The sequence below is a fragment of the Bufo bufo genome, chromosome 5 (assembly GCF_905171765.1).
Source record: "Bufo bufo chromosome 5, aBufBuf1.1, whole genome shotgun sequence".
In the NCBI taxonomy this organism is placed as follows: domain Eukaryota; kingdom Metazoa; phylum Chordata; class Amphibia; order Anura; family Bufonidae; genus Bufo; species Bufo bufo.
In genome coordinates, this window is record NC_053393.1 from 389326673 (window position 1) to 389351438 (window position 24766).

Here is a 24766-nt window from a genome sequence, read left to right on the forward strand (position 1 = left end):
AGGGGTATCAGGGTACATTATACAGGGGTGTAATTGAGGAGGGGTAGCAAGCAGCAGGGAACATACAGGGCAGAGTTCCAGTGGTGTAGCGTGGGTTGTCAGCACCCGGGGCAAGCCAAGTATTTCTCCCCCCAATCTTTTTACAAATAATGCAGTACATGTCACCTGCAGTCCTATGTAACACCACAGATAACACAGTGATAACTGAGTACAGATACTGTAGTAGATGTCACCTGCAGTCCTATGTAATACCACAGATGACACAGTGGTAACTCTCTGAGTACAGATAATGTAGTAGATGGGTGTGAGGCCCCAGAATTCAGAACACGCACAGTGTGACCTGAAGTCTGGGACCGGACTGCGGCAGTGTGGGCTAAATCCTATAGCCACCCCCCCACCCCCACCAAACAGATATGTGGATGGACATTACATATAATGGTACACACTATACAGTAGAGTACAGCAGCACATACCTGTTACATCCAGTGACGTCTCCTGTGATGTAGACCTTCCTCAACGTCTTCCTTCGGAGATAAGACCGCCATGATACCTTCTTTCAGCCGCGTATCTGCATAGTTTCACAGAAAAATGTTTAGATTTCTCACTTTACTATCATCCTCAGATAACAGACCCTCCCCTCCACCCGTAGTGCCCATAAGTATAATGCCCTCTGTATAATTATAATATATACTGGCCCCTCTGTGTTGTTATTATTCTTAATATTATAATGGCCCCCTCTGTATTAGGCTCCATTCACACGTCCGCAAAATGTGTCCGCATCCATTCCGCAATTGTGCGGAACGGGTGCGGACCCATGCATTCTCCATGGGGACAGAATGGATGCGGAAAGCACACAGTGTGCTCTTCGCATCAGCATTTCCGGAGCAGCCTGCCGAACTTCCGGTCCGTGGCTCTGGAAAAAAATAGAACATGTCCTATTCCGGTGCCGGCCGGGTGTATTGCGGATCCGCAAAACACTGCAGACTTGTGAATGAACCCTAATAGTAATAATTATGGCGCTCTTCAGCCCCTCCAGCATACAGTCCCATGTAAAATACATCACTCCTTGCCTTCAGCCCCTCCAACATACAGTCCCATGTAAATAATATCACCCTTCCTCTCTTCGCTGCCTGCCTTGAGCCCCTTCAGCATACAGTCCCATGTAAAATACATCACGCCCTGCCTTCAGCCCCTCCAACATACAGTCCCATGTAAAATACAAAACTCCCCCGGCCTTCAGCCCTTCCAGCATACAGTCCCATGTAAAATAATATCACCCCTCCTGCCTTCAGCCCCTCCAGCATACAGTCCCATGTAAAATACATCACTATCTCTGCCTTTAGCCCCTCCAGCATACAGTCCCCAGTAAATAATATCACTTCACCCCCTCTCTTCAGACCCCTCTAACATACAGTCTCCAGTACAAGGATTATTCCTCCTCCCTTCAGCCCCCCCCCCAAGTACACATAACAGTCAATCTTCTCCTCCACATACTGACCTGCAGCTTCTGCTCCTCTCTGCAATATCCTGCTCTGTTGAATTTCCTGCATATCTTGAGGCCCCGCCCCCTGTATGACGAGACTCCGCCTCTTTCCCGACATCATACCTCCCTAGAGCAAATCCATTCTAACGCTCTACTGTCTCATAGGCTTTAGACCCTTAGCCTGAAGCCTATGTGAAGGATCGCATCAGGAGTTGGCAGATGACAGTGCAGCACGGAGGTGATGATTAGGGTGTGCCCAGGCACACCCGGCACACCCCGTGCGCACGCCTATGGTAGTGATACAAGAAACACTCAGGCTGGGTTCAGACCTGAGCGTCTTTGATATGCGCGTTTAACGCGCGTTTTTGACGCGCGTTTTTGACGAGCGTTTTTTGCAATAGTAAACGCGCGTTTGACGCGCGTTTGTGTGATTGACTGCAATGTCCTATGGCCACAAACGCGCTGTAAAACGCCCCAAAGAAGCTCAAGTACTTGTTTGAGCGTAGGGCGTTTTACAGCGCGTTTTTCAGCGCTGTAAAACGCTCAAGTGAGAACCAGGGCCATAGGGAAGCATTGGTTTTCATGTGTTGAGCGTTTTACAGCGCGTTTGAACGCGCTGTAAAACGCTCAAGTGTGAACCCAGCCTAAGGGCTCTTTCACACGAGTGGATGCCGTGCGGGTAATCCGCCGCATGGAAGAGAGCCAAGCCCCGCTCCGGACAGCAGAGACACGGAGCATTAACATGACTAATAATGCTCGGTGCCTCTCTGATCTTATAGCTTGCTGCTTTTCCAAGGCTGCTATTCCAAGTGATGATTTACAAGTGCATTGGAGATATTCAGGAGACTAAAAATCTAAATTAGATTAGTGGTATACGAGTCCCTATCAGATTGGAACAGTTTCATTGGAGTCCAGGAGAAATGGGACTACTTAAAAGTGGCACTATTGAAGGCAACAGAAAATTGCATTAGGCTTGTCAGTAAAAGCAAAAAAAGGAAGAGACCACTGTGGTACTCAGCAGAAGTGGCCAAAATCATTAAAAATAAAAAGATAGCATTTAGGAATTATAAAAAAAAAAACGAGGATGACAGGCAAATTTATAGAATTAGGCAGAGAGAGGCCAAACAAGTTTTAAGAGCTTCTAAAGCACAGGCAGAAGAGAAATTAGCTCAGTCAGGGAAAAAAGGCGATAAGGCATTCTTCAGATACATAAATGAAAAAAGGAAACTAAAACAAGGAATTACCAAATTAAAAACAAAAGAAGGAAGGTACCGTATATGGAAGAAGATAAAGAAATAGCTGACTGCCTCAATGAATACCTCTGTTCAGTTTTTACAAAGGAAAATGAAGGAAAAGGACCTCAGTTAGGAAAGAAGACTAATGAATCTTTTGATGCATGTGTCTTTACAGAGGTTCTAAGTCAGCTGTCTAAAATTAATACAAATAAGTCACAGGGGCCTGATGGGATACACACAAAGCTATTAAAAGAGCTCAGCGGGGAACTAGCAAAACCATTAACAGATTTATTTAACCAATCACTGGCAACAGGAGTCATCCCAGAAGATTGGAAATTAACAAATGTTGTGCCCATTCACAAGAAAGGTAGTAGGGAGGAATCGGGCAACTATAGGCCAGTAAGCCTGACATCAATAGTGGCGAAATTAATGGAAACCATACTTAAGGAGAGGATTGTGGAACATCTAAAATCCCATGGATTGAAAGATGAAAAACAGCAATGGTTTACTTCAGGGAGATCATGTCAAGCTAATCTTATTGATTTTTTTTGATTGGGTGACTAAAATAAAGGATGGAGGAAGTGCAGTAGACATCGCTTATCTAGACTTTAGTAAGGCTTTTGATACTGTCCCACATAGAAGGCTTATCAATAAATTGCAGTCTTTGGGCTTGGATTCCCATATTGTTGAATGGATTAGGCAGTGGCTGAGGGACAGGCAACAGAGGGTTGTAGTCAATGGAGTATATTCAGACCAAGGTCTTGTTACCAGTAGGGTACCTCAGGGATCTGTTCTGGGACCCATATTGTTTAATATCTTTATCAGCGAAATTGCCTCGATGGTAAGGTGTGTCTTTTTGCTGATGACACAAAGATTTGTAACAGGGTTGATGTTCCTGGAGGGATACACCAAATGGAAAAGGATTTAGGAAAACTAGAGGAATGGTCAAAAATCTGGCAACTAAAATTTTATGTTGATAAGTGCAAGATAATGCACCTGGGCGTAAAAATCCAAGAGCAGAATATAAAATCAGTGATACAGTCCTAACCTCAGTATCTGAGGAAAGGGATTTAGGGGTCATTATTTCAGAAGACTTAAAGGTAGGCAGACAATGTCATAGAGCAGCAGGAAATGCTAGCAGAATGCTTGGGTGTATAGGGAGAGGCATTACCAGTAGAAAGAGGGGGGTGCTCATGCCACTCTACAGAGCACTAGTGAGACCTCATTTGGAGTATTGTGCTCAGTACTGGAGACCATATCTCCAGAAGGATATTGATACTTTGGAGAGAGTTCAGAGAAGAGCTACTAAACCAGTACATGGATTGCAGGATAAAACTTACCAGGAAAGATTAAAGGACCTTAACATTTATAGCTTGGAAGAAAGACAAGACAGAGGGGATATGATAGAAACTTTTAAATACATAAAGGGAATCAACAAGGTAAAAGAGGAGAGAATATTTAAAAAAAGAAAAACTGCTACAAGAGGACATAGTTTTAAATTAGAGGGGCAAAGGTTTAAAAGTAATATCAGGAAGTATTACTTTACTGAGAGAATAGTGGATGCATGGAATAGCCTTCCTGCAGAAGTGGTAGCTGCAAATACAGTGGAGGAGTTTAAGCATGCATGGGATAGGCATAAGGCCATCCTTCATATAAGATAGGGCCAGAGGCTATTCATAGTATTCAGTATATTGGGCAGACTGGATGGGCTAAATGGTTCTTATCTGCCGACACTTTCTATGTTTCTATGTTTTACTACAAAATCACGGTGACAACTTTATCTCTCTGTGATGTTGTAGTAAAAAGATCACAGAGAGGCACAGAACATTATCAATCATGTTAATACTCTGTGTCTCTGCTGTCCAGAGCGCAGCTTGGCTCTCTTTCACGCAGTGGATTACCCACACGGCATCCGCTGGTGTGAAAGAGCCCTCAGAGCTCAGCATCATGTGCAGGACATCCTGCGGCCATGTGTTGCCTCTCATGGCAGGGCTTCCAACTGGCATTTTATTCAGCAGGATAATAATTGCCCACACTCAGCAAGGGTTTCCCCAATAATGTTATTGCCAGATTGCAACACTTCCTTGGCCTGCCCGATCACCAGATTTATCGCCAATAGAGCAGTTATGAGACCAGCAGGGGCAACAGCTTTGCTAACCTACTAGTGTTCAGGATCTAGAGGCCTAGCTGTGACATCTGTGTGCAAATGTGCTGCAGCAACCTATATGCCTCCATGCCCAACCATATCTTATCTTGCATCCAGGCTAGGGGAGGCCCAACAAGCTACTAGAGCAGGGATCAGCAACCTTCGGCACTCCAGCTGTTGTGAAACTACAATTCCCAGCATGTTCCATTCATTTCAATGTGAATTCTTAAAAAAGCAGAGCAATTATGCATGCTGGAAGTTGTAGTTTCACAACAGCTGGAGTGACGGAGTTTGCCTCCCGCTGTACTAGAGCCTCTTTTCAGTTTTACGGCTCATGCACACAAACGTATTTGTTTCCCATGTCCGTTCCGTTTTTTTTTTTGCGGACCGTATGCGGTCCGCAAAAAAAGAAGTTGCATTCCATTTCAGTATGTCCGTATTTCCGTTCAGCAAAAAAATAGAGCATGTCCTATTATTGTCCGCATTACGGACAAGGATAGGACTGTTCTATTAAGGGCCAGCTGTTCCGTTCCACAAAATACGGAATGCACACGGATGTCATCTGTATTTTTTGCGGATCTGTTTTTTGCGGACCATGAATTACATACGATCGTATGCATGAGCCCTTACAGTTCTCCCAATAGCTCTAATATTATAAGCACTTACATATATCGTGATTACACTCTCACATAGAAAGTTACATCCCATTTCAGCAACTCCTTTGGTACGTAATTTTTTTTGTCAATGAGTATACTACACATATAATAATCGGATGCAGATCTTAGTCTAGCAGCAACAGGGGAGTTTCCCATCTTCTTGTTGAGTGGGTGATGTGATATATCAAACTAACACTGCATGTCCTTTTAGTATACAATTTGGGAACTAATAAAGCAGCCTGTGAAAAATATTAATCGTACTGCAAGGAACTTAAGGAGTTAAATAAAAGTATGAACCGTGCTGGTTATGGCCGTGACACATGACGGGTGCAGATGGCACTGTATGTAGCAGAATAAAAACAGGGAAAGCAGATCTGAGAAATAAAACTCCATCTGTGACTGATAAGGGGCAGAGTTAGGGCTCGTTCATACTAACGTTTTTTGCGTTCTGTATGCAGGCCGTTTTTTGCATTCCGTACAATGTTCGTATACGGAACCATTCTTTTGAATGGGTCCGCAAAAGATGCTGACAGCACTCCATGTGCTGACCGTATTCGTTGCTCCGTTCCATGACCCCGCAAAAATCGGTCCGCAATACGGCAACGGAACCCATACTTTCGTGTGTACAAGCCCTAAGGGACATGGGACGTTATTTGCTGCTGATCGCTATCAAAGCAGAAACCTTGTTATGCCTTATCTAAAGACACAGAAGAACAGATACGCCCATAACTATTAATAATGTACTATGTAGTAGTGGTCTCAAGGCTCTCCAGCTATTGCAGAACTACAACTTCCAGGATATAGCCACAGGCTAAAGACCACTCCTTTATACTACCGTATGCTATATCCTATTTTTTACATATTTGAAAGGATATTGCCTTCACTCGGTTCCTGTAAGAACCCCAGACATGTTATATACTGTATAGAACTTGTATGTGTTCACTGTATGAGAGTTTTATGTATTAACAATATGGTACTATTATTAAGGCGCAGTATGGGATTCTTATGAAGTCACTGTATGCTAGTGCACAGCATTATTAGGGCCCCTTCACACACAAGTTTGTTCTGGCATTGTTTTGCACCCTAAAAAAACTGCATAAACTGCTTGTGTTTTTTCCAAATCATATGCACTTTTTATGGCATGCTGCAATAAAAAAATACTATAAAAAACAGATACCCCAGAAAGCCACCATTAACAAAAATGCCAGTAGCAAAAACACTTTTCTTGTGTGTCTTGCTTTTCATGTTTCGCAAATGTTCAGATAACATCTGGAGCTAAAAACCCATGTGTCAACTTGCCGTAAAGCGGTTTCTATTTTTTTGAACTGGAACCCCTGATGATCAGCTGTTTGAGAAGGCACCAATGCTTGTAGCAGTGTTGTGGTCTTCTCTCTGCTCCCCAAGCACAGCGCTGTACATTGTATAGAGGCTGTACTTGGTATCGCAGCTCAGCCCAATTCTTTTAAATGGACCGGGGCTGCACCTAGTCCATGTGACCAATAAACCTGGGATCACATGGCCCAGGAAAAGCTGCGAGAAGGCCGTGGCACTACTGCAAGCACTGTTGCCTTCTCAAACAGCTGATCGGTGGGGGTCTCGGCTGTCGGATCCTCAACGATCAGTTACTGATGACCTATGCAAAAGATAGTGTCAAACAAAAGTTGAGGAGCAGCACCCACGAACCCCATCAACCACACTGGAATGCACCAGCCCAACCACGACCACAGTCCTCAGAAGTCCACAGATCAGTAATTAAAAAACGGTCACGGCAGCATCTCCAGTTTCATCTTTATTCCCTGTACTTTAAAAAAATGTGTACACAAACAAGCCAAGCAGCAACGTTTCGGCTATATGGCAGCCTTTATCAAGCTAAAGGCTGCCATGTAGCCGAAACATTGCTGCTTGGCTTGTTTGTGTACACATTCTTTAAAGTACAGGGAATAAAGAGGAAACGAGATGCTGCCGTCCCCGTTTTTTGATTGCTATGCAGAAGATAGGTCATCAGTCCAAAAACCCTGGAAAACCCTTTCAATGCTTCCTTTGTGGCAGTTTTTTTGGCCTTGTAAAAAAAGTTTCATGAAATTCATGCATTTTTGCAAGCTTTTCTTGTTTACACATTTTTGACATTTTATAGGACATTTTCCCCCCCCCCCATAGAGAATTCTATGTGAAAACACCTGAAAAAATGCTATAGCCATGTTTCTATGTAAAAAACACAATAAACAAAAAAAAATCCACCGCAAGTGCACAGAAATGCCACTTAAAAATTTGTTTTTACTGCATCTCATAATTCTCATAGACCTACAGCTAACATTTGGAGGTGACTTTTTTTTTTTAAGAAAATGCACCAAGAAGAAACAAAAAAAAACCTGCAAAAATGACAAAAGTTCGCAAAACTTCCAGAAAAAAAAGCTATGTGGGAATCCACCTTTATTCAGTCAGTGCATGGAGATATTACTCCTGGTATAGCATATAGCAATATTATTTTGAGGAGGCCACTATTTCACCCTTCTTCTTAGGCTCCTCTAGCAGAATGTTAGAACTTGCCCTGAGTGTAATACAGTCTATGAAAGCTACCAACTGATATACTGTAGACCCACTGAATCAACCGTGCCAAGCATTCTGTGCCTGAGATCCTATATTGCATGTTTGTTCATGTTTAGATATTAACTGATGTCTCCAGAGAACCACAGGTAATCTCAAGAACAACACGTGGCACATGCATCTGCAGGATATTTGTTCTACACAGTAAGGCTGAGTTCACACAGGCGAGATTTCCGCGCGGGTGCAATGCGGGAGGTATAACATGGTTACAAGGGAAAATAATAGCATTCTTAATACAGAATGCTGGAGGGGTTAAAAAAAATAATAATAATAATAATTTAACTCACCTTAATCCATTTGCTTGCGCAGACGGCATCTCTTCTGTCTTCTTCTTTGCTGTGTACAGGAAAAGGACCTGTGGTGACGTCACTCCGGTCATCACATGGTCCATCACATGATCTTTTACCATGGTGATGGATCATGTGATAGACCATGTGATGACAGGAGTGACGTCACCACAGGTCCTTTTCCTGTACACAGCAAAGAAGAAGACAGAAGAGATGCCGGCTGCGCGATCAAGTGGATTAAGGTGAGTTAAATTTATAAAAAAAAAAATTTAACCCCTCCAGCGCTATTGTACTATGCATTCTGTATTTAAGAATGCTATTATTTTCCCTTATAACCAACTTGAATGGGTCCGTGACCCCTCCGCACCACAAAAAGATAGAACAAGTTGTATTTTTTGTGGTGCGGAGGCATAGACAGAAACACCACGGAAGCACTCCGTTGTGTTTCTGTGGGGTTCCGATCCGTGTTTCCGTTCCACATCTCCGTGATTGCGGACCCATTCAATACAGCCACGGGCACACAATGGCTGTGTGCAAGAGGCCTAAGAACTAGCTTTAAAGAGGTATTCCAGTTTCGTGATATTGATGACCTATCCTCAGGAAATGGGTGAGGGGTCCGACTCTTAGCAAACTTAACGATCAACAATTTGAAGGGACCATGGCGCTCGTGTTAGAGCTGTGTCCTCTTCAGTGTTTATCTGCACACTGTCTCTATTGTAGCGGCAGTGCAGTGTAATTACAGCTCCTTCTCCTATTTAACCCCTTAAGGACCGGGCTCATTTTCACCTTAAGGACCAGGCCATTTTTTGCAAATCTGACCAATGTCACTTTATGTGGTGATAACTTTAAAACGCTTTGACTTATTCAGGCCATTCTGAGATTGTTTTTTCATCACATATTGTACTTTGTGACATTGGTAAAATGAAGTAAAAAAAAAATCATTTTATTTATAAAAAAATTACCAAATTGACCCAAAATGTTGAAAAATTTGCAAATTTCCAAGTTTTCATTTCTCTATTCTATAATACATAGTAATACCTACAAAAATAGTTATTACTTTACATTCCCATATATCTACTTCATGTTTGGATCATTTTGGGAATGACATTTTATTTTTTGGGGATGTTACAAGACTTAGAAGTTTAGAAGCAAATCTTGAAATTTTTCAGAAATGTTAAAAAACCCACTTTTTAAGGACCAGTTCAGGTCTGAAGTCACTTTGTTAGGCTTACATAATATAAACCACCCAAAAATAACCCCATTCTAGAAACTACGCCCCTCAAGGTATTCAAAACAGATTTTACAAACTTTGTTAACCCTTTAGGTGTTCCACAAGAATTAATGGAAAATAGAGATAAAATTTCAAAATTTCACTTTTTTGGCAGATTTTTTATTTTAATATTTTTTTCCAGTTACAAAGCAAGGATTAACAGTCAAACAAAACTCCATATTTATGGCCCTGATTCTGTAGTTTACAGAAACACCCCACATGTGGTCGTAAACTGCTGTACGGGCACACGGCATGGCGCAGAAGGAAAGGAATGCCATACGGTTTTTGGAAGGCAGATTTTGCTGGACTGGTTTTTTGACACCATGTCCCATTTGAAGCCCCCCTGATGCACCCCTAGAGTAGAAACTCCAAAAAATTGACCCCATTTTAGAAACTACGGGATAGGGTGGCAGTTTTGTTGGTACTATTTTAGGGTACATATGATGTTTGGTTGTTCTATATTACACTTTTTGTGAGGCAAGGTAACAAGAAATGGCACAGTTTTTATTTTTTGTTATTCAGAACATTCATCTGACAGGTTAGATCATGTGGTATTTTTATAGAGCAGGTTGTCACGGATGCGACAATACCAAATATGACTACTTTTTTTATTTGTTTGTTTCAGTTTTACATAACAAAGCATTTTTTTTTATGCTTCTTTAGTGTCTCCATATTCTGAAAGCCATAGTTTTATTTATTTTTTGGGCAACTGTCTTGTTTAGGGGCCAATTTTTTCTGGGATGAAATGACGGTTTCATTGGCACTATTTTAGGGTGCGTATGGCTTTTTTTATCGCTTCGTATTACACTTTTTGTGATGTAAGGTGACAAAAAATAGCTTTTTTTAAAAAGTTTATTTATTTTGTTACAGTATTCACCTCAGGGTTTAGTTCATGTGATATTTTTATAGAGCAGGTTATTACAGACGCGGCGATACCTAATGTGTATTTTTGTTTATTTATGTAAGTTTTACACAATGATTTCATTTTTGAAACAAAAATCATGTTTTAGTGTCTCCATAGTCTGAGAGCCATAGTTTTTTCCGTTTTTGGGCGATTATCTTGGGTAGGGTATGATTTTTGCGGGATGAGATGACGGTTTGATTGGCACTATTTCGGGGTGCGTATGAATTTTTGATCGCTTGCTATTACACTTTTTGTGATGTAAGGTGACAAAAAATGGTTTTTTTTACACTTTTTTTTTTACGGTGTTTATCTGAGGGGTTAGTTCATGTGATATTTTTATAGAGCAGGTTATTACGGACGCGGCGATACCTAATATGTATACTTTTTTTATTTATGTAAGTTTTACACAATGATTTCATTTTTGAAACAAAATAAATCATGTTTTAATGTCTCCATAGTCTAAGAGCCATAGTTTTTTCAGTTTTTGGGAGATTTTCTTAGTTAGGATATGATTTTTGCGGGATGAGATGACGGATTGATTGGCACTATTTTGGGGTGCGTATGACTTTTTGATCACTTGCTATTACACTTTTTGTGATGTAAGGTCACAAAAAATTGCTTTTTTTGCACCGTTTTTATTATTATTTTTTTACGGTATTCACCTGAGTGGTTAGGTCATGTGATATTTTTTATAGAACAGGTTATTACGGACGCGGCGATACCTTATATGTATCCTTTTTAAAAAAAAATAAAAATCATGTTTTAGTGTCTCCATATTCTGAGAGCCATAGTTTTTACAGTTTTTGGGCAATTATCTTAGGTAGGGTTTAAATCTTTGCGGGATAAGATGTCGGTTTGATTGGCACTATTTTGGGGTGCATATGACTTTTTGATCGCTTGCTATTACACTTTTTGTGATGTAAGGTGACAAAAAATGGCTTTTTTACACCGTTTTTATTTAAAAAATTTTACGATGTTCACCTGAGGGGTTAGGTCATGTGATATTTTTATATAGCACGTTATTACTGATTATTTTTTGGCCGATTGCCTTAGGTAGGGGCTCATTTTTTGCGGGATGAGGTGACTGTTAGATTGGTACTATTTTGGTGGGCATACGCCTTTTTGATCGCTTGCTGTTGTACTTTTTGTGATGTAAGGTGACAATTTTTTTTTTATTTAGCACAGTTTTTATTTTTTAAGGTATTCATCTGAGGGGTTAGGTCATGTGATATGTTTTTAGAGCCGGTCGATACGGACGCGGCGATACCTAATATGTCAACTTTTTTTCCCCTATTTTCTACCAACTTTTTTTTTTTTCTGGGGGGAAAATGACGTTTATTTTTTTTTACTTTAAACTTTTAATTTTTGGGGGGGAAAACTTTATTTTTTCAACTTTTTTTTCACTTTTTTTTTGTTCCACTTTGGGACTTCAACTTTTGGTGGTCTGATCCCCTTTACAATGCATTCCAATACTTCTGTATTGGAATGCATTGGCTATATGAGTAATACAGTGTGTATTACTCATACAGCTTCCTGCCTGTGAGATCCAGGGGGCTGGATCTCACAGGCTCTTCACCGGAAGGCAGCCCCGATGCCTAAGGAAGGCATTGCGCTGCCTTCCCTGCTATCGGGTCCCCGTCACAGCAGCACGGGGACCCGATAGCCACTGCACTCGCTGCCCGAACCACCCGTAAAAGCCGTAAACCGCAGGTCTGAATTGACACAGGACCCCCCCCCGCGCATTGTCCCAGGGTGCCTGCTGAATCAGCAGGCACCCAGTTCCGATCACCGCCCACTGCTCGGCGGTGATCGGAACTACACATGACGTACCGGTACGTCATGTGTCCTGAAGTACCAGGACATCATGATGTACCGGTACGTCATATGTCCCCAACTGGTTAAGAGAATGGGGCAAAAAACTGTAATTACCCTTGACCACCGCTACATTTTATAGATGGCATGCAGGTAAACCATGTAGAGAATTCAGTGCTCACACAAGCACCCTGTCCCTTTCAAACAGCTAATCGGTGGGATTGCCAAGAGTCAGACCCCCGCCAATCTGATATTGGCCGGGGTCATAAGTGACTGATTAGCTGCAGATTTGCCATCATGGACTTCCATGCAGCGAATCCGCAGTGTTATCCAGTACCAGCAAAGTGGATGAGAAATTCTGGAAAAACAAAACAGAAGAAAAGATGCACATTGCAGATTTGAAATCCGCAGCATGTCAATTTATATAGCGGATTTCTCCCGAGGATTTTACCCTTTGCAATAAAGAGAGTGAAATCCTATAGCTTTTCCGTGTTATGCGGTTTTCTTGCAGTTTTTGCAAGTGGTTTTTCTCTCTGGATTTTTAGTCATTTATGAACCAGGCCTAGGAGTACCTTCCTACGTTGCAGAATACGTGTGGTTTTTCAGCACACATTCCAGTGCGGAAAAACTGCAGCTTAGTACAATACCAGCAAAGTGTATGAGATTAAAAAAATCTCATGTACACTTTGCAGATTTTTTCTGTGCGGAAATTGAACTGCTGTGCGTCAATTATGTTTGCTGTTTTAGCTGCGGATTTCACCTATTTCTAATGAAAGGTGAGATCAGTAGCAAAACCTCACCAAATCCACACTAAAAAACTATGTTATTGCGGATATGGGGCAAAAAGGCACATACTGTAAATCTGGACAGAAATTCTTGTGAATCTTATGTGCGTTCACCCACACACGTGTGCAGTTGGCCTAGCGGTGCGACTCTACTGTGCAGCTGGCCACATGCAGACAACCTTGTGGGTTCCTTCACATGCAGCAGATTTTGTTGCAGAAATTTTATGGGGTTTGCAGAAGTCCATGTGATTGCCACCAAAACAACCCTATCCAAGGGAACCTTCACACATACCACATTTTGTTACAAAGATTTCTCTGACTGAAAATCAGTTCCATTCATCCCGAAGGGGTGATTTCTGCAAGCCTCATTCAGATGATGGTGTTGGTGTCATCAGCCTAACACCCTCCCCCCATAAAAATGCTTTCATTACGTTTTGTATTTTTACAGTAATTCATGAATTTATTTAGTTAGTTATTGTTATGTTGTCTATGTAATTTCTATACCATAAAGTCCCATCATTTTACTGTTCTTTGCTTTTCAGTGGTCCTGTTCATCGTCACATTGATCTAACTAGTCTATAACATTATATGCAATTTTGTATTCTCATTATTTTACTTTCATAAGAAGAATAACAGGAAAAAAGTGACAAGAGTAATTGCAACCACTGAAGCAGTAACAATAAGGCCTCTTTTACACGAGCATGACGGATTAGGTCTGGATGCGTTCAGGGTGCGTTCAGTGAAACTCGCACCATTTTGCAAGCAAGTTCAGTCAGTTTTGTCTGCATTTGCGTTCAGTTGTTCAGTTTTTTTCCGCACGGGTGCAATGCATTTTGATACGTTTTTCAAGCACGTGATAAAAAACTGAAGGTTTACAAACAACATCTCTTAGCAACCATCAGTGAAAAACGCATTGCATCCGCACCTGCTTGCGGATGCAATGCGTTTTTTACTGAAGACACATTCATTTCTATGGGGCCAGGGCTGCGTGAAAAACGCAGAATATAGAACATGCTGCGATTTTCACGCAACGCAGAACTGGTGCATGAAAAACAACGCTCATGTACACAGACCCATTGAAATAAATTGGTCAGGATTCAGTGCGGGTGCTATGCGTTCACATCACGCATTGCACCTACGCGGAAAACTCGCTCGTGTGAAAGGGGCCTAAGAGTGCCTTCACAAGTGGCAGAACAATATGCACTCAAATCTGCATACGCTTATCTTTAGGTTTATTTTTTTAATATAAATCTTTACTTAAGTAGTATTATCACAAAAATAAATTTGTACATTAAGTCATACACGAGAAACATCATAAACATTGTCTAACAAAGAACGAAGACACGTGAAAATAGGGTATGCGTACATCAAGCATCCCTGGAGTGTGCATATATGCGAAATGAAGTAAGAAAGAGTGAGCACAATATCGAGACCAGGCTTCCAAACATAAACGCAATCAGTGTGAGTAAGATTCATACCACATGGAGCTGCAGCCAATACGTTTATAGTACTATTTATTTGCACCAAAAATAATTTAAAACAAATGAGGTACCTCATATATTACTTTAAAAATACATTAGCTTAAAATCATAGAAATTAATAACCATCTGTAAGGGCTTGATGTTAAATATAGTAAAATGCAACAGAATCACTAATTGTTCGTTACTATGCAGTAAGAGATCGTGGTTATTTGACTTTGTATACAGTCTTTGATAATAGTAATCAAATGTATTAATAATTTGGCAGCCATAATAAGCATCGGGAGGAGCAATTTCTTAAGCGGGCAGTCATGCTCCGGTTTATTAAGTAAAACTAGAGAGCATATCTGATTAATAGCTGTTGTAATTTTCCTCCAAAATATAGAGATTGGTGCAGATTTTATTGCGGATTTCCTTGCAGGTTATGATTCTCCATTGAAATCTAATTGAATTGAGCTCCATAAACTTCGGTACACATCATGTTTTCCGCAGCAGTACACAGACACTGAGATTTTTTAGAGTAGACACATTTAAACTCCATAAAAATACACGAGGAACTGTTTATGAAGTGGATTTATTCCTGCACATATACAGGTACCCATAAGGCTACTTTCACACTAGCGTTCGGAGCGGATCCGTCTGATGTTTCATCAGACGGATCCGCTCCGATAATGCAGACGTTTGCATCCGTTCAGAACGGATCCGTCTGCATTATTACTTAGAAAATTTTCTAAGTCTGAAAGGAGCCTGAGCGGATCCGTTCAGACTTTACATTGAAAGTCAATGCGGAACGGATCCGCTTGAAGATTGAGCCATATAGTGTCATCTTCAAGCGGATCCGTCCCCATTGACTTACATTGTAAGTGTGGACGGATCCGCTCGCCTCCGCACGGCCAGGCGGACACCCGAACGCTGCAAGCAGCGTTCAGGTGTCCACTCACTGAGCGGAGCGGAGGCTGAGCGCTGGCAGGCGGATGCATTCTCAGTGGATCCGTCTCCACTGAGAATGCATTGGGGCCAGACGGATGCGTTCGGGGCCGCTCGTAAGCCCCTTCAAACGGTGCGCACGAGTGGACACCCGAACGCTAGTGTGAAAGTAGCCTTAAGGCTAATTTCACACGTGTGTTCAATCCAGGAAACACTCATGTGATAACTGCATTTCCCGGACCGAACACTGTTTTTCTGACCGGAACTCACAGCATCATAGTGAATTATGCTGTCAGTTCCTACCTGACCATAAGCCTTCTGTACTGTACGCACAGCATTATGTGAGTTGTGTACAACTAACCCATGGCCGGGCATGAACTCAGAGCATCATAAATCATTAGGTTGCTATGAGTTCAGGTTAGAGGAACAGTGTTTAGTCTAGGAAATTGGTCACTGAGAGTGTTTCCTGGACCGAACAAGCTCATGTGAAATTAGCCTAAGGGCTCATGCACACAAATGTATTTTCTTTCCGTGTCCGTTCCGTTTTTTTTTTTGCGGAACGTATGCGGAACCATTCATTTCAATGAGTCCGCAAAGAAAGACACTCCATGAGCATTCCATTTCCGGACGTCTGTATTTCCGTTCCAGAAAAAAATAAAACATGTCCTATTATTGCCCGTATTACGGACAAGGATAGTACTGTTTTATTAGGGGCCAGCTCTTCCATTCCGCAAAATACGGAATGCACACGGACGTCATCCGTATTTTTTGCAGATCCGTTTTTTTGCAGACCGCAAAATACATAGGGTTGTGTGCATGAGCCATAAGAGTGCAACACAGCAAGGCATCTTCTTCATGAATGGACCACAGCTTGGCAGCCCGGTCCGTTTGAAAAGGTCAGAGCGAAAAAAACTAACTTTTGAATCTACGTTATCTATAAATTATTGAATACAGCGAGAAATGGCAGCAAATCATGCATTATAACTGCAGAAAAGTCAAAGCCTGAAATGTATTTTTGTATGAAATAGATGATCAAGACAGACAGACCTTTCCATTCAAAACTCCTTTGTTAAACTATGCATTTACAAGCCCCAACATGGACCCGAATGTGTATGAAATCCTAGCCTATGGTTTAATGTTAACACATGTTTTACAGGGATGAATAAAAAAAAGTCATTTAAGGGTTCTGCCATACGTTCAAGTTTTTTTATGCAGTTTTTGAAGCCAAAATTAGGAGTGGTTCATAAAAGGTTTGAAAGTATTCAGGACAGATATTGCAGCACACTGAATGAGGAGGCATGAGGGAAGAAGACGAGAGTGGTAGCAGTCTCAGGATGGTGGTGTTACTCACGGTGGTGACTGTCCTCCTCCCACACTCCCTGGGCAACGCACAGTAAAGTGGAGGTCACCTGATGATGATCCCCTGAGGAATGCCCTGGTAGGGGTCTAGTGCCTGTCAGAAGGTGGGGTGCCTTTGATGTTGGTAGCAGTGAGGTGCAAGGCAGGAAACTGTAAAAACTGAAAGAGAATAAAGTGACAAGTTGAACAAGTAAGCACAGTCATTCTAAGGCTTCTTACTCATGTTTCAGGCATAAAAAGGTCACAAGATCTTATTTTGCAACTTTTTAAATGCCCATGTGTGTAAATTTAGGTCCACACAGTGGGCCAGATTTATCATTACTCTGACAGCTCACTCCACTTTCACATATGCCTAAAGTCAGTTTTAGCCAAGTCAGATTTATGATCGGCCCTTTAAGACTGTAATAAATGTGGTTTGACGGTAGCAGTTTATCCTTCAGTAAGCTGCTTTACAAAAGTCGCACGTCTTTACGAAAAAGTCGCATGTTCTATTAAAAAGTCGCATAAGATAAGCATGGTCCTCACTGGAGTGAAATTGCGAATTTTTTTTTACACTTTTTTGCGACTTTTTAAATAGTCGCAATAGTAAATCTGTCTAGAGATTTATTTACATGAGAAAACACATCCACTTTCAGAAAACTGGCGAGCATAGTGCAGAGCCAATAAAAGTCGCAAATTTTTCCGCAGTTTAAGCGATTGTGCAAAAATTTGTGACTTTTTCAATCCATTATTCTTGAGCTAATGATAAATCTGGCCCAGTGTTTTTACACCATCCTCGCCACTGGGGCGTGATAGAGGAGGGATGGGGGCATGGAGGGGGCTGGGCCATCAGCTCCAACAAAGTCAGGGACTGGAGTAGATTTCACTTCAGGCACATGGCCTGCTGGAGGATATGCCTAATTAAGGAAGAGGCCTGTGCCTCCTCATAAATTAGGCAGATGCTCTGGCAGCGCAGGGTGTATGAAAGACCATTGTACAATGCTAATAGACGTTGAATAGGTAAAATAGGGTCTATAGGCCTAGAAAGTATAGTTTGTTATTGGATTGAAAACTGGCTGAAGGACTCTTTCCAGAGAGTTGTGGTCAATGATTCCTATTCTGAATGGTCCCGGGTTATAAGTTGTGTACCCCAAGGTTCAGTTCTGGGTCCCCTATTATTTAACTTATTTATTAAAAAGGTAGAGGATGGAATTAATAGCACTGTGTCTGTTTTTGCAGATGACACCAGGCTCTGTAGTACTGTGCAGACTACAGAAGATGTCCATAAACTACAAGGTGACTTGGACACTCTGAGTGTGTCGAAATCAACTTGACAAATTAGGTTCAATGTGAATAAAAGTAAAGTTATGCATCTTGGTAGTAATAATCTATGTGCTTCATATGTCCTAGGGGATGTAACACTGGAAGAGTCACTTATAGAGAAGGATTTGGGTGTCCTTGCAGATCGTAGATTAAAAAACAGTATTCAGTGTCAATCAGCTGCTTCTAAGGCTAGCATGATATTGCCATGTATTAAAAGAGGCACGGACTCTCAGGACAGGGATTTTATTTTTCCAGTTCACAAAGCTTTGTTGTAGCCACATCTGGAATATGGTTCAGTAGAAAGGAGGCACTGGAGCTGGAAAAAGTAAGATGGAGAGCAACTAAACTGATAAGGGACATGGAGGGTCTTAGTTATGATAAAAGATTAAAATAATTAAATGTATTTAGTCTTGAGAAGAGATCTCTACAAGGGGACATGATTAACCTATACAAATATATACAAACCGGATTCCAAAAAAGTTGGGACACTAAACAAATTGTGAATAAAAACTGAATGCAATGATGTGGAGATGGCAAATGTCAATATTTTATTTGTAATAGAACGTAGATGACAGATGAAACGTTTAATCCGAGTAAATGTATCATTTTAAAGGAAAAATACGTTGATTCCAATTTTCACTGTGTCAACAAATCCCCAAAAAGTTGGAACAAGTAGCAATAAGAGGCTGGAAAAAGTAAATTTGAGCATAACGAAGAGCTGGAAGACCAATTAACACTAATTAGGTCAATTGGCAACATGATTGGGTATAAAAAGCTTCTCAGAGTGGCAGTGTCTCTCAGAAGCCAAGATGGGTAGAGGATCACCAATTCCCACAATGTTGCGCAGAAAGATAGTGGAACAATATCAAAAAGGTGTTACCCAGCGAAAAATTGCAAAGACTTTGCATCTATCATCATCAACTGTGCATAACATCATCCGAAGATTCAGAGAATCTGGAACAATCTCTGTGCATAAGGGTCAAGGCCGTAAAACCATACTGGATGCCCGTGATCTCCGGGCCCTTAAACGACACTGCACCACAAACAGGAATGCTACTGTAAGGGAAATCACAGAATGGGCTCAGGAATACTTCCAGAAACCATTGTCAGTGAACACAATCCACCGTGCCATCCGCCGTTGCCAGCTGAAACTCTACAGTGCAAAGAAGCCATTTCTAAGCAAGATCCACAAGCTCAGGCGTTTTCACTGGGCCAGGGATCATTTAAAATGGAGTGTGGCAAAATGGAAGACTGTTCTGTGGTCAGACGAGTCACGATTCGAAGTTCTTTTTGGAAATCTGGGACGCCATGTCATCCGGACCAAAGAGGACAAGGACAACCCAAGTTGTTATCAACGCTCAGTTCAGAAGCCTGCATCTCTGATGGTGTGGGGTTGCATGAGTGTGTGTGGCATGGGCAGCTTGCATGTCTGGAAAGGCACCATCAATGCAGAAAAATATATTCAGGTTCTAGAACAACATATGCTCCCATCCAGACGTCATCTCTTTCAGGGAAGACCCTGCATTTTTCAACAAGATAATGCCAGACCACATTCTGCATCAATCACAACATCATGGCTGCGTAGGAGAAGGATCCGGGTACTGAAATGGCCAGTCTGCAGTCCAGATCTTTCACCTATAGAGAACATTTGGCGCATCATAAAGAGGAAGGTGCCACAAAGAAGGCCCAAGACGATTGAACAGTTAGAGGCCTGTATTAGACAAGAATGGGAGAGCATTCCTATTTCTAAACTTGAGAAACTGGTCTCATCGGTCCCCAGACGTCTGTTGAGTGTTGTAAGAAGAAGGGGAGATGCCACACAGTGGTGAAAATGGCCTTGTCCCAACTTTTTGGGGATTTGTTGACACCATGAAATTCTGATTCAACATATTTTTCCCTTAAAATGGTACATTTTCTCAGTTTAAACTTTTGTTCCATGATTTATGTTCTATTCTGAATAAAATATTAGAAGTTGGCACCTCCACATCATTGCATTCAGTTTTTATTCACAATTTGTATAGTGTCCCAACTTTTTTGGAATCCGGTTTGTAAATGGGCCAACAAAAAATATGGTGACAAGCTGTTCCATGTAAAATTCACTCAAAAGACAGGGGGCACTATCTTCCTATGGAGAAGAAAAAGTTTAGTCTCCAGAGGCATCAAGGCTTATTTACTGTAAGAACTGTGAATGTGTGAAATAGACTTAGAATGTGCTCACAACAAGAACAGTGGGTTTTAAAAAGGGCTTCTTCAAATTAGAAAACATTAATGCTTATGAAAAATGTGTAGAAGTTTGGGTCTCACTTCCCTTTTCTAACATTCACATCCCCACCTATCCCTTGGTTGAACTTGTTGGACATATGCCTTTTTTAACTGTATTCACTATGTAACTATGGTGGTCTTTGATAAATGGCCCTCGGAGTCTTCACTAAAGATTCATCGCATCCTTCAAAAAATAGAGGCACAGTTCTTGAATGGTTAAAAACATTGCTGAGGCTGATTTACTGGATGACCTCTAGGAGCTCCTTGCAGAGATTCACTTTCAGTAAACTGTTCTAAACATCCTAATTCAGCCAAAGGGGGCATCACAAGTCCCAAACATGGTCTGCATTTCATTCAGTAGTGCAGACCCATTTCCAAGCAGCAGGGATACAAACAGGGGTTGGAAGTCTTTAAAATATACCTGAAGGAGAGCTGCAATTCTGGATATGACCATGCACCATGACCTTTAGACCTTGCCAAGTGCTGTAAGGTTTATAGCCTTGTGTCTTACCTTCACAGATTCCCATAAACAGCCTCTTGTTGTGGCTGTTCAACCTTCTTAGTAGTTTTTTTTTTCTCTCAGTCTCCTGGATTCCCTTGGGTTTCTTTCTGGATCCCAAAAGGCTGACTGTGTATGCCACAGAACTACAGATAGCTGGAAGCTGTGTATACTTCATCTAGCTGGCTCTGACTAACACACAGAAAAGAGCCAAGCCCAGAGGTTAGGGCTTGACCCTTGCTGGATATGATCGCTAGGGGGTGGTAATTCTGCCTTCAGGTTCATACTAACAGCAAAACACAGTTTGAAATTAAATAAAACCACATCAGAAACCTATCACTTTACATATTTAATACTGTATCTGATCATTTAGCAGTGGCCCAGAGGACTTGTAATCTTTTTTGTGAATCCACTTCTGGTTTGGGCTTAAAAAACGGATTCCGAAAATGTGAATGTAGTGTCCCACTCCAGTTGGATGGGAACACTCCAAATTGCTATATGTCATTTCAAGCCATTTTATGCATTTCCTTTGTCACAGCTGCTAAATTCCTATTTCAGGCTGGTGAATGCATTGCATACATACAACACTAGAGGTCTCTGTAACACCATTAATATATGTCAGCTACAGGAAGTTAAGAGAGATTAGGAGTGAGGAGTTAGGAGGAGAGGAGACAGACTTGCCTCTGTCCACCTGGGCCTAGCCCAGGGAGTGAAGCTACTTCAACCTTTGTAGTCCAAGACTAGGACTTATTGATCCTTTACTGTAATACCACTTCAAGGGACCCTTCCGGTGTTTGGGAGAATAATTGCTGTATCTTGTGCAACCTTTTCAAAGAATGGAGCAGAGAGTTTGTCTGCCATGAGGGAGACCGCCCCCTTGGGTTGCTGAATTGCTGAAGCACTGAATATTGCTGAATTGCTAAGTACAGAATAGAACTTACAGAGGATCCAAATTATTATTGAAAGGCTGAGTAACCAGAGCAAGATCAGGAATCAAGTACAAGTAAGATCATCACTTCTATACAGTGGAGCTGGAACCTACATACACCACCTCACTGAGCCTGTTATTGGGATTTACAGCTTTACCATCTGTATGGTATACCATCCTGTTTGGTTCAACTACTGCCTCTCTCATCATTCAACTCTATCTCCTAGTTGCACCTTTCGGTGCTGGCATCACGAACACAGGGGCCCAGCCACCAAAGCACCCTAAGCTTACCCACTATCATCAAGGGCACCTCGACTTCCATCTGTCTGGTGTTCCCTGCAATAGAGAGTGCCCCGGATGATTTAGTGCTGACTTCCCCTCCACTGCAAGGCCGGCCCAGGGAGCTACTGAACAACTACTACACCTATTCGGCAAACCATTACACTCACATACTGCCCCTGCTGTCTGGCGCATTGCATGAACATGTGACCATACCCTAAGAAGAAGAATTAACATGTAGACACAGGAAATTATACGTGTATATCTTGTAGTAAGTGCCAAACTCTACAGCAGTGTTCCTCAACATGTGGCTCTCCAGTTGTTGCAAAATCACAACTCCTTTCATGCCCTGTCAGCCTGTGGCTTGCAGTTTTGGGGAACCAAAGGTTGGAGACCACTGCTATTCAGGAATATTTGGTATCTCTGTCGGCATCTACAATAAGGGTACATACATATACCACCACAAGTCATAGAAAGTACAATTCCACTGCTACATGAGAAAAAAAAACCATCCTTCAGCTACAAAGCATAGTTTAAAAAATACGGAAAGGATTAATCTTATATCATGAAACTGGTCATTTTTCAAGGAGAATTGTTAAGACAACATTGGATCTAATCTCTCATCCCTGGTGAGCTGCACATTAGGGTTGCCTATATGTAGGGATTTGGCTATATACTGCTGATAAGGTATTGTGCTGATTCTCTTAACTGAGCCGATGCTACCTAGTGTATGGCGTTATTCTGAGTGACATTTATGCAGCATAGGGCAGAATGTCTTCTAATGGATGGAATTCTTGATGAAGTTGCCAGAATGCCTGGTGTTCTGACATAGACATATCAGATATTGAACAGATGCTGCTTGACAGTGGAAAGTAATAGCACTTGGTCTATAAATGCAAATGCAAACAATTCTGTTTCTGTGCACAACATGGATTGTAAAGAAGAGGCAGCCTTGTCAGTTACCATGCAAGTAAATCATGGATAGGAAGACAGATTGATCCCTGAAGCTGAGGTAGCTACATGTTCCTTGGCTTTCTGTATAATCATTAGTGCATCTTAAATTCCCTTACACTGTAACTAGAAAACATTAAGATATCTTCATTGAATGTTAAGCACCATAAGTCTCATACAGTGTCTCCGTTAAAGGTGGACTGTGGTCTACTCTCTGCCACATTGTCTTTGGGGCTGAAATACCGTAACTCACTAGCTTTTCAGGGTTTTCAGCCTGTATTGCAAGTTAAGGTGCTGACCATTCACCTGTTTTATTATATACAATAAAAGTCATTATTATGGAAATTAAAAAGGATTTGAAATAATGCTCATGAACAGAATTTTTCTTTGGTTTCCTTTTAGGAAATGTAATTTATGTCCATGTGCTGTCCATCTGGAGAAACTCGGAGCATTCATCACTTTGGTCTCTGTCTCATAGAACATGGACCAGGAGCCAAATAGAGCCAAATTTCTCAGGTGGTCACAAGGTCCGTGTCCTATGCACACATACGGACCTCACTATGTATTAAGTAGCCGAAAGCTCTATAATATAGACCACAAGGACTTTGGGGGGGGGGGGTATATATTAAAGTTGCAAATTTTAGCACAAGGCCTGTTCTGCACCACAATTTGTGACATATTCCTTTTACGCCATGCTTGCTTGTAGGTGGAAGGAAGCAGGCAGTGTGTGGGACCTATGCAGGTCAACACATTAACAATACTGGCACCAGAAAACGAACATACATTACACCAGAAAATATTGGGACAAGAAATGTCAGTCTCAAGGGTGGATTAAGTGGCCTAAAGGCCCCAGGCTGTTGCCCATGCTTAGAACATGTTAATTCTTTACTGTCGTCCTGCCACCCCGGCGGTGATGTGTGCAACACCCAACACATACATCAAATGTATTCATAGGCCTGCACTTACCTGATGGAGGCCAACAGAGGGCCCTTTTGGCCTCCATCAAGCCTGTTTTATTTATTTCTGGGATTTTTTTATACCATACTGTATGGTATAGAGCCAGCCGTCTGCTACTACATTCAGAGCAATCAAGTAAAAAGAAAACATATACTGCGCAGTGTTAGTTTTGGGTGATGCATACATCAATATATACACATATACATACATTCATATACATTTATATATACACAGACGCATACAGTACATGCATAAACATTTATATATACACAGATGTATACACATACACTTATATATATATACAGATACATACATGCAAATGAGAGATGAGCGAAGTTATCAAAAACGTAAAAAATTCATAAAGAAATTAGATTCGTTACGAATTACTTCATCACAAATCGCATTCCATTGTATGTAGCGGGCGCAATGACGGAAAATGGTGATCACACCAGCCCCCTGTCATTAACCCCCTCAGATGTTGCATTCATTGCTGATCCCGGCATCTGACATTAAAATTGAGGTCTTTTAGGGTTAATCAGGGTTTAAAAAAAACATAATCACCTTATCCATTTGCTCATGGAGAGGCAGTCACTGCCATCTTGATTGCAGAACCCACGCACGTGATGAAGTCATCATGCTGGC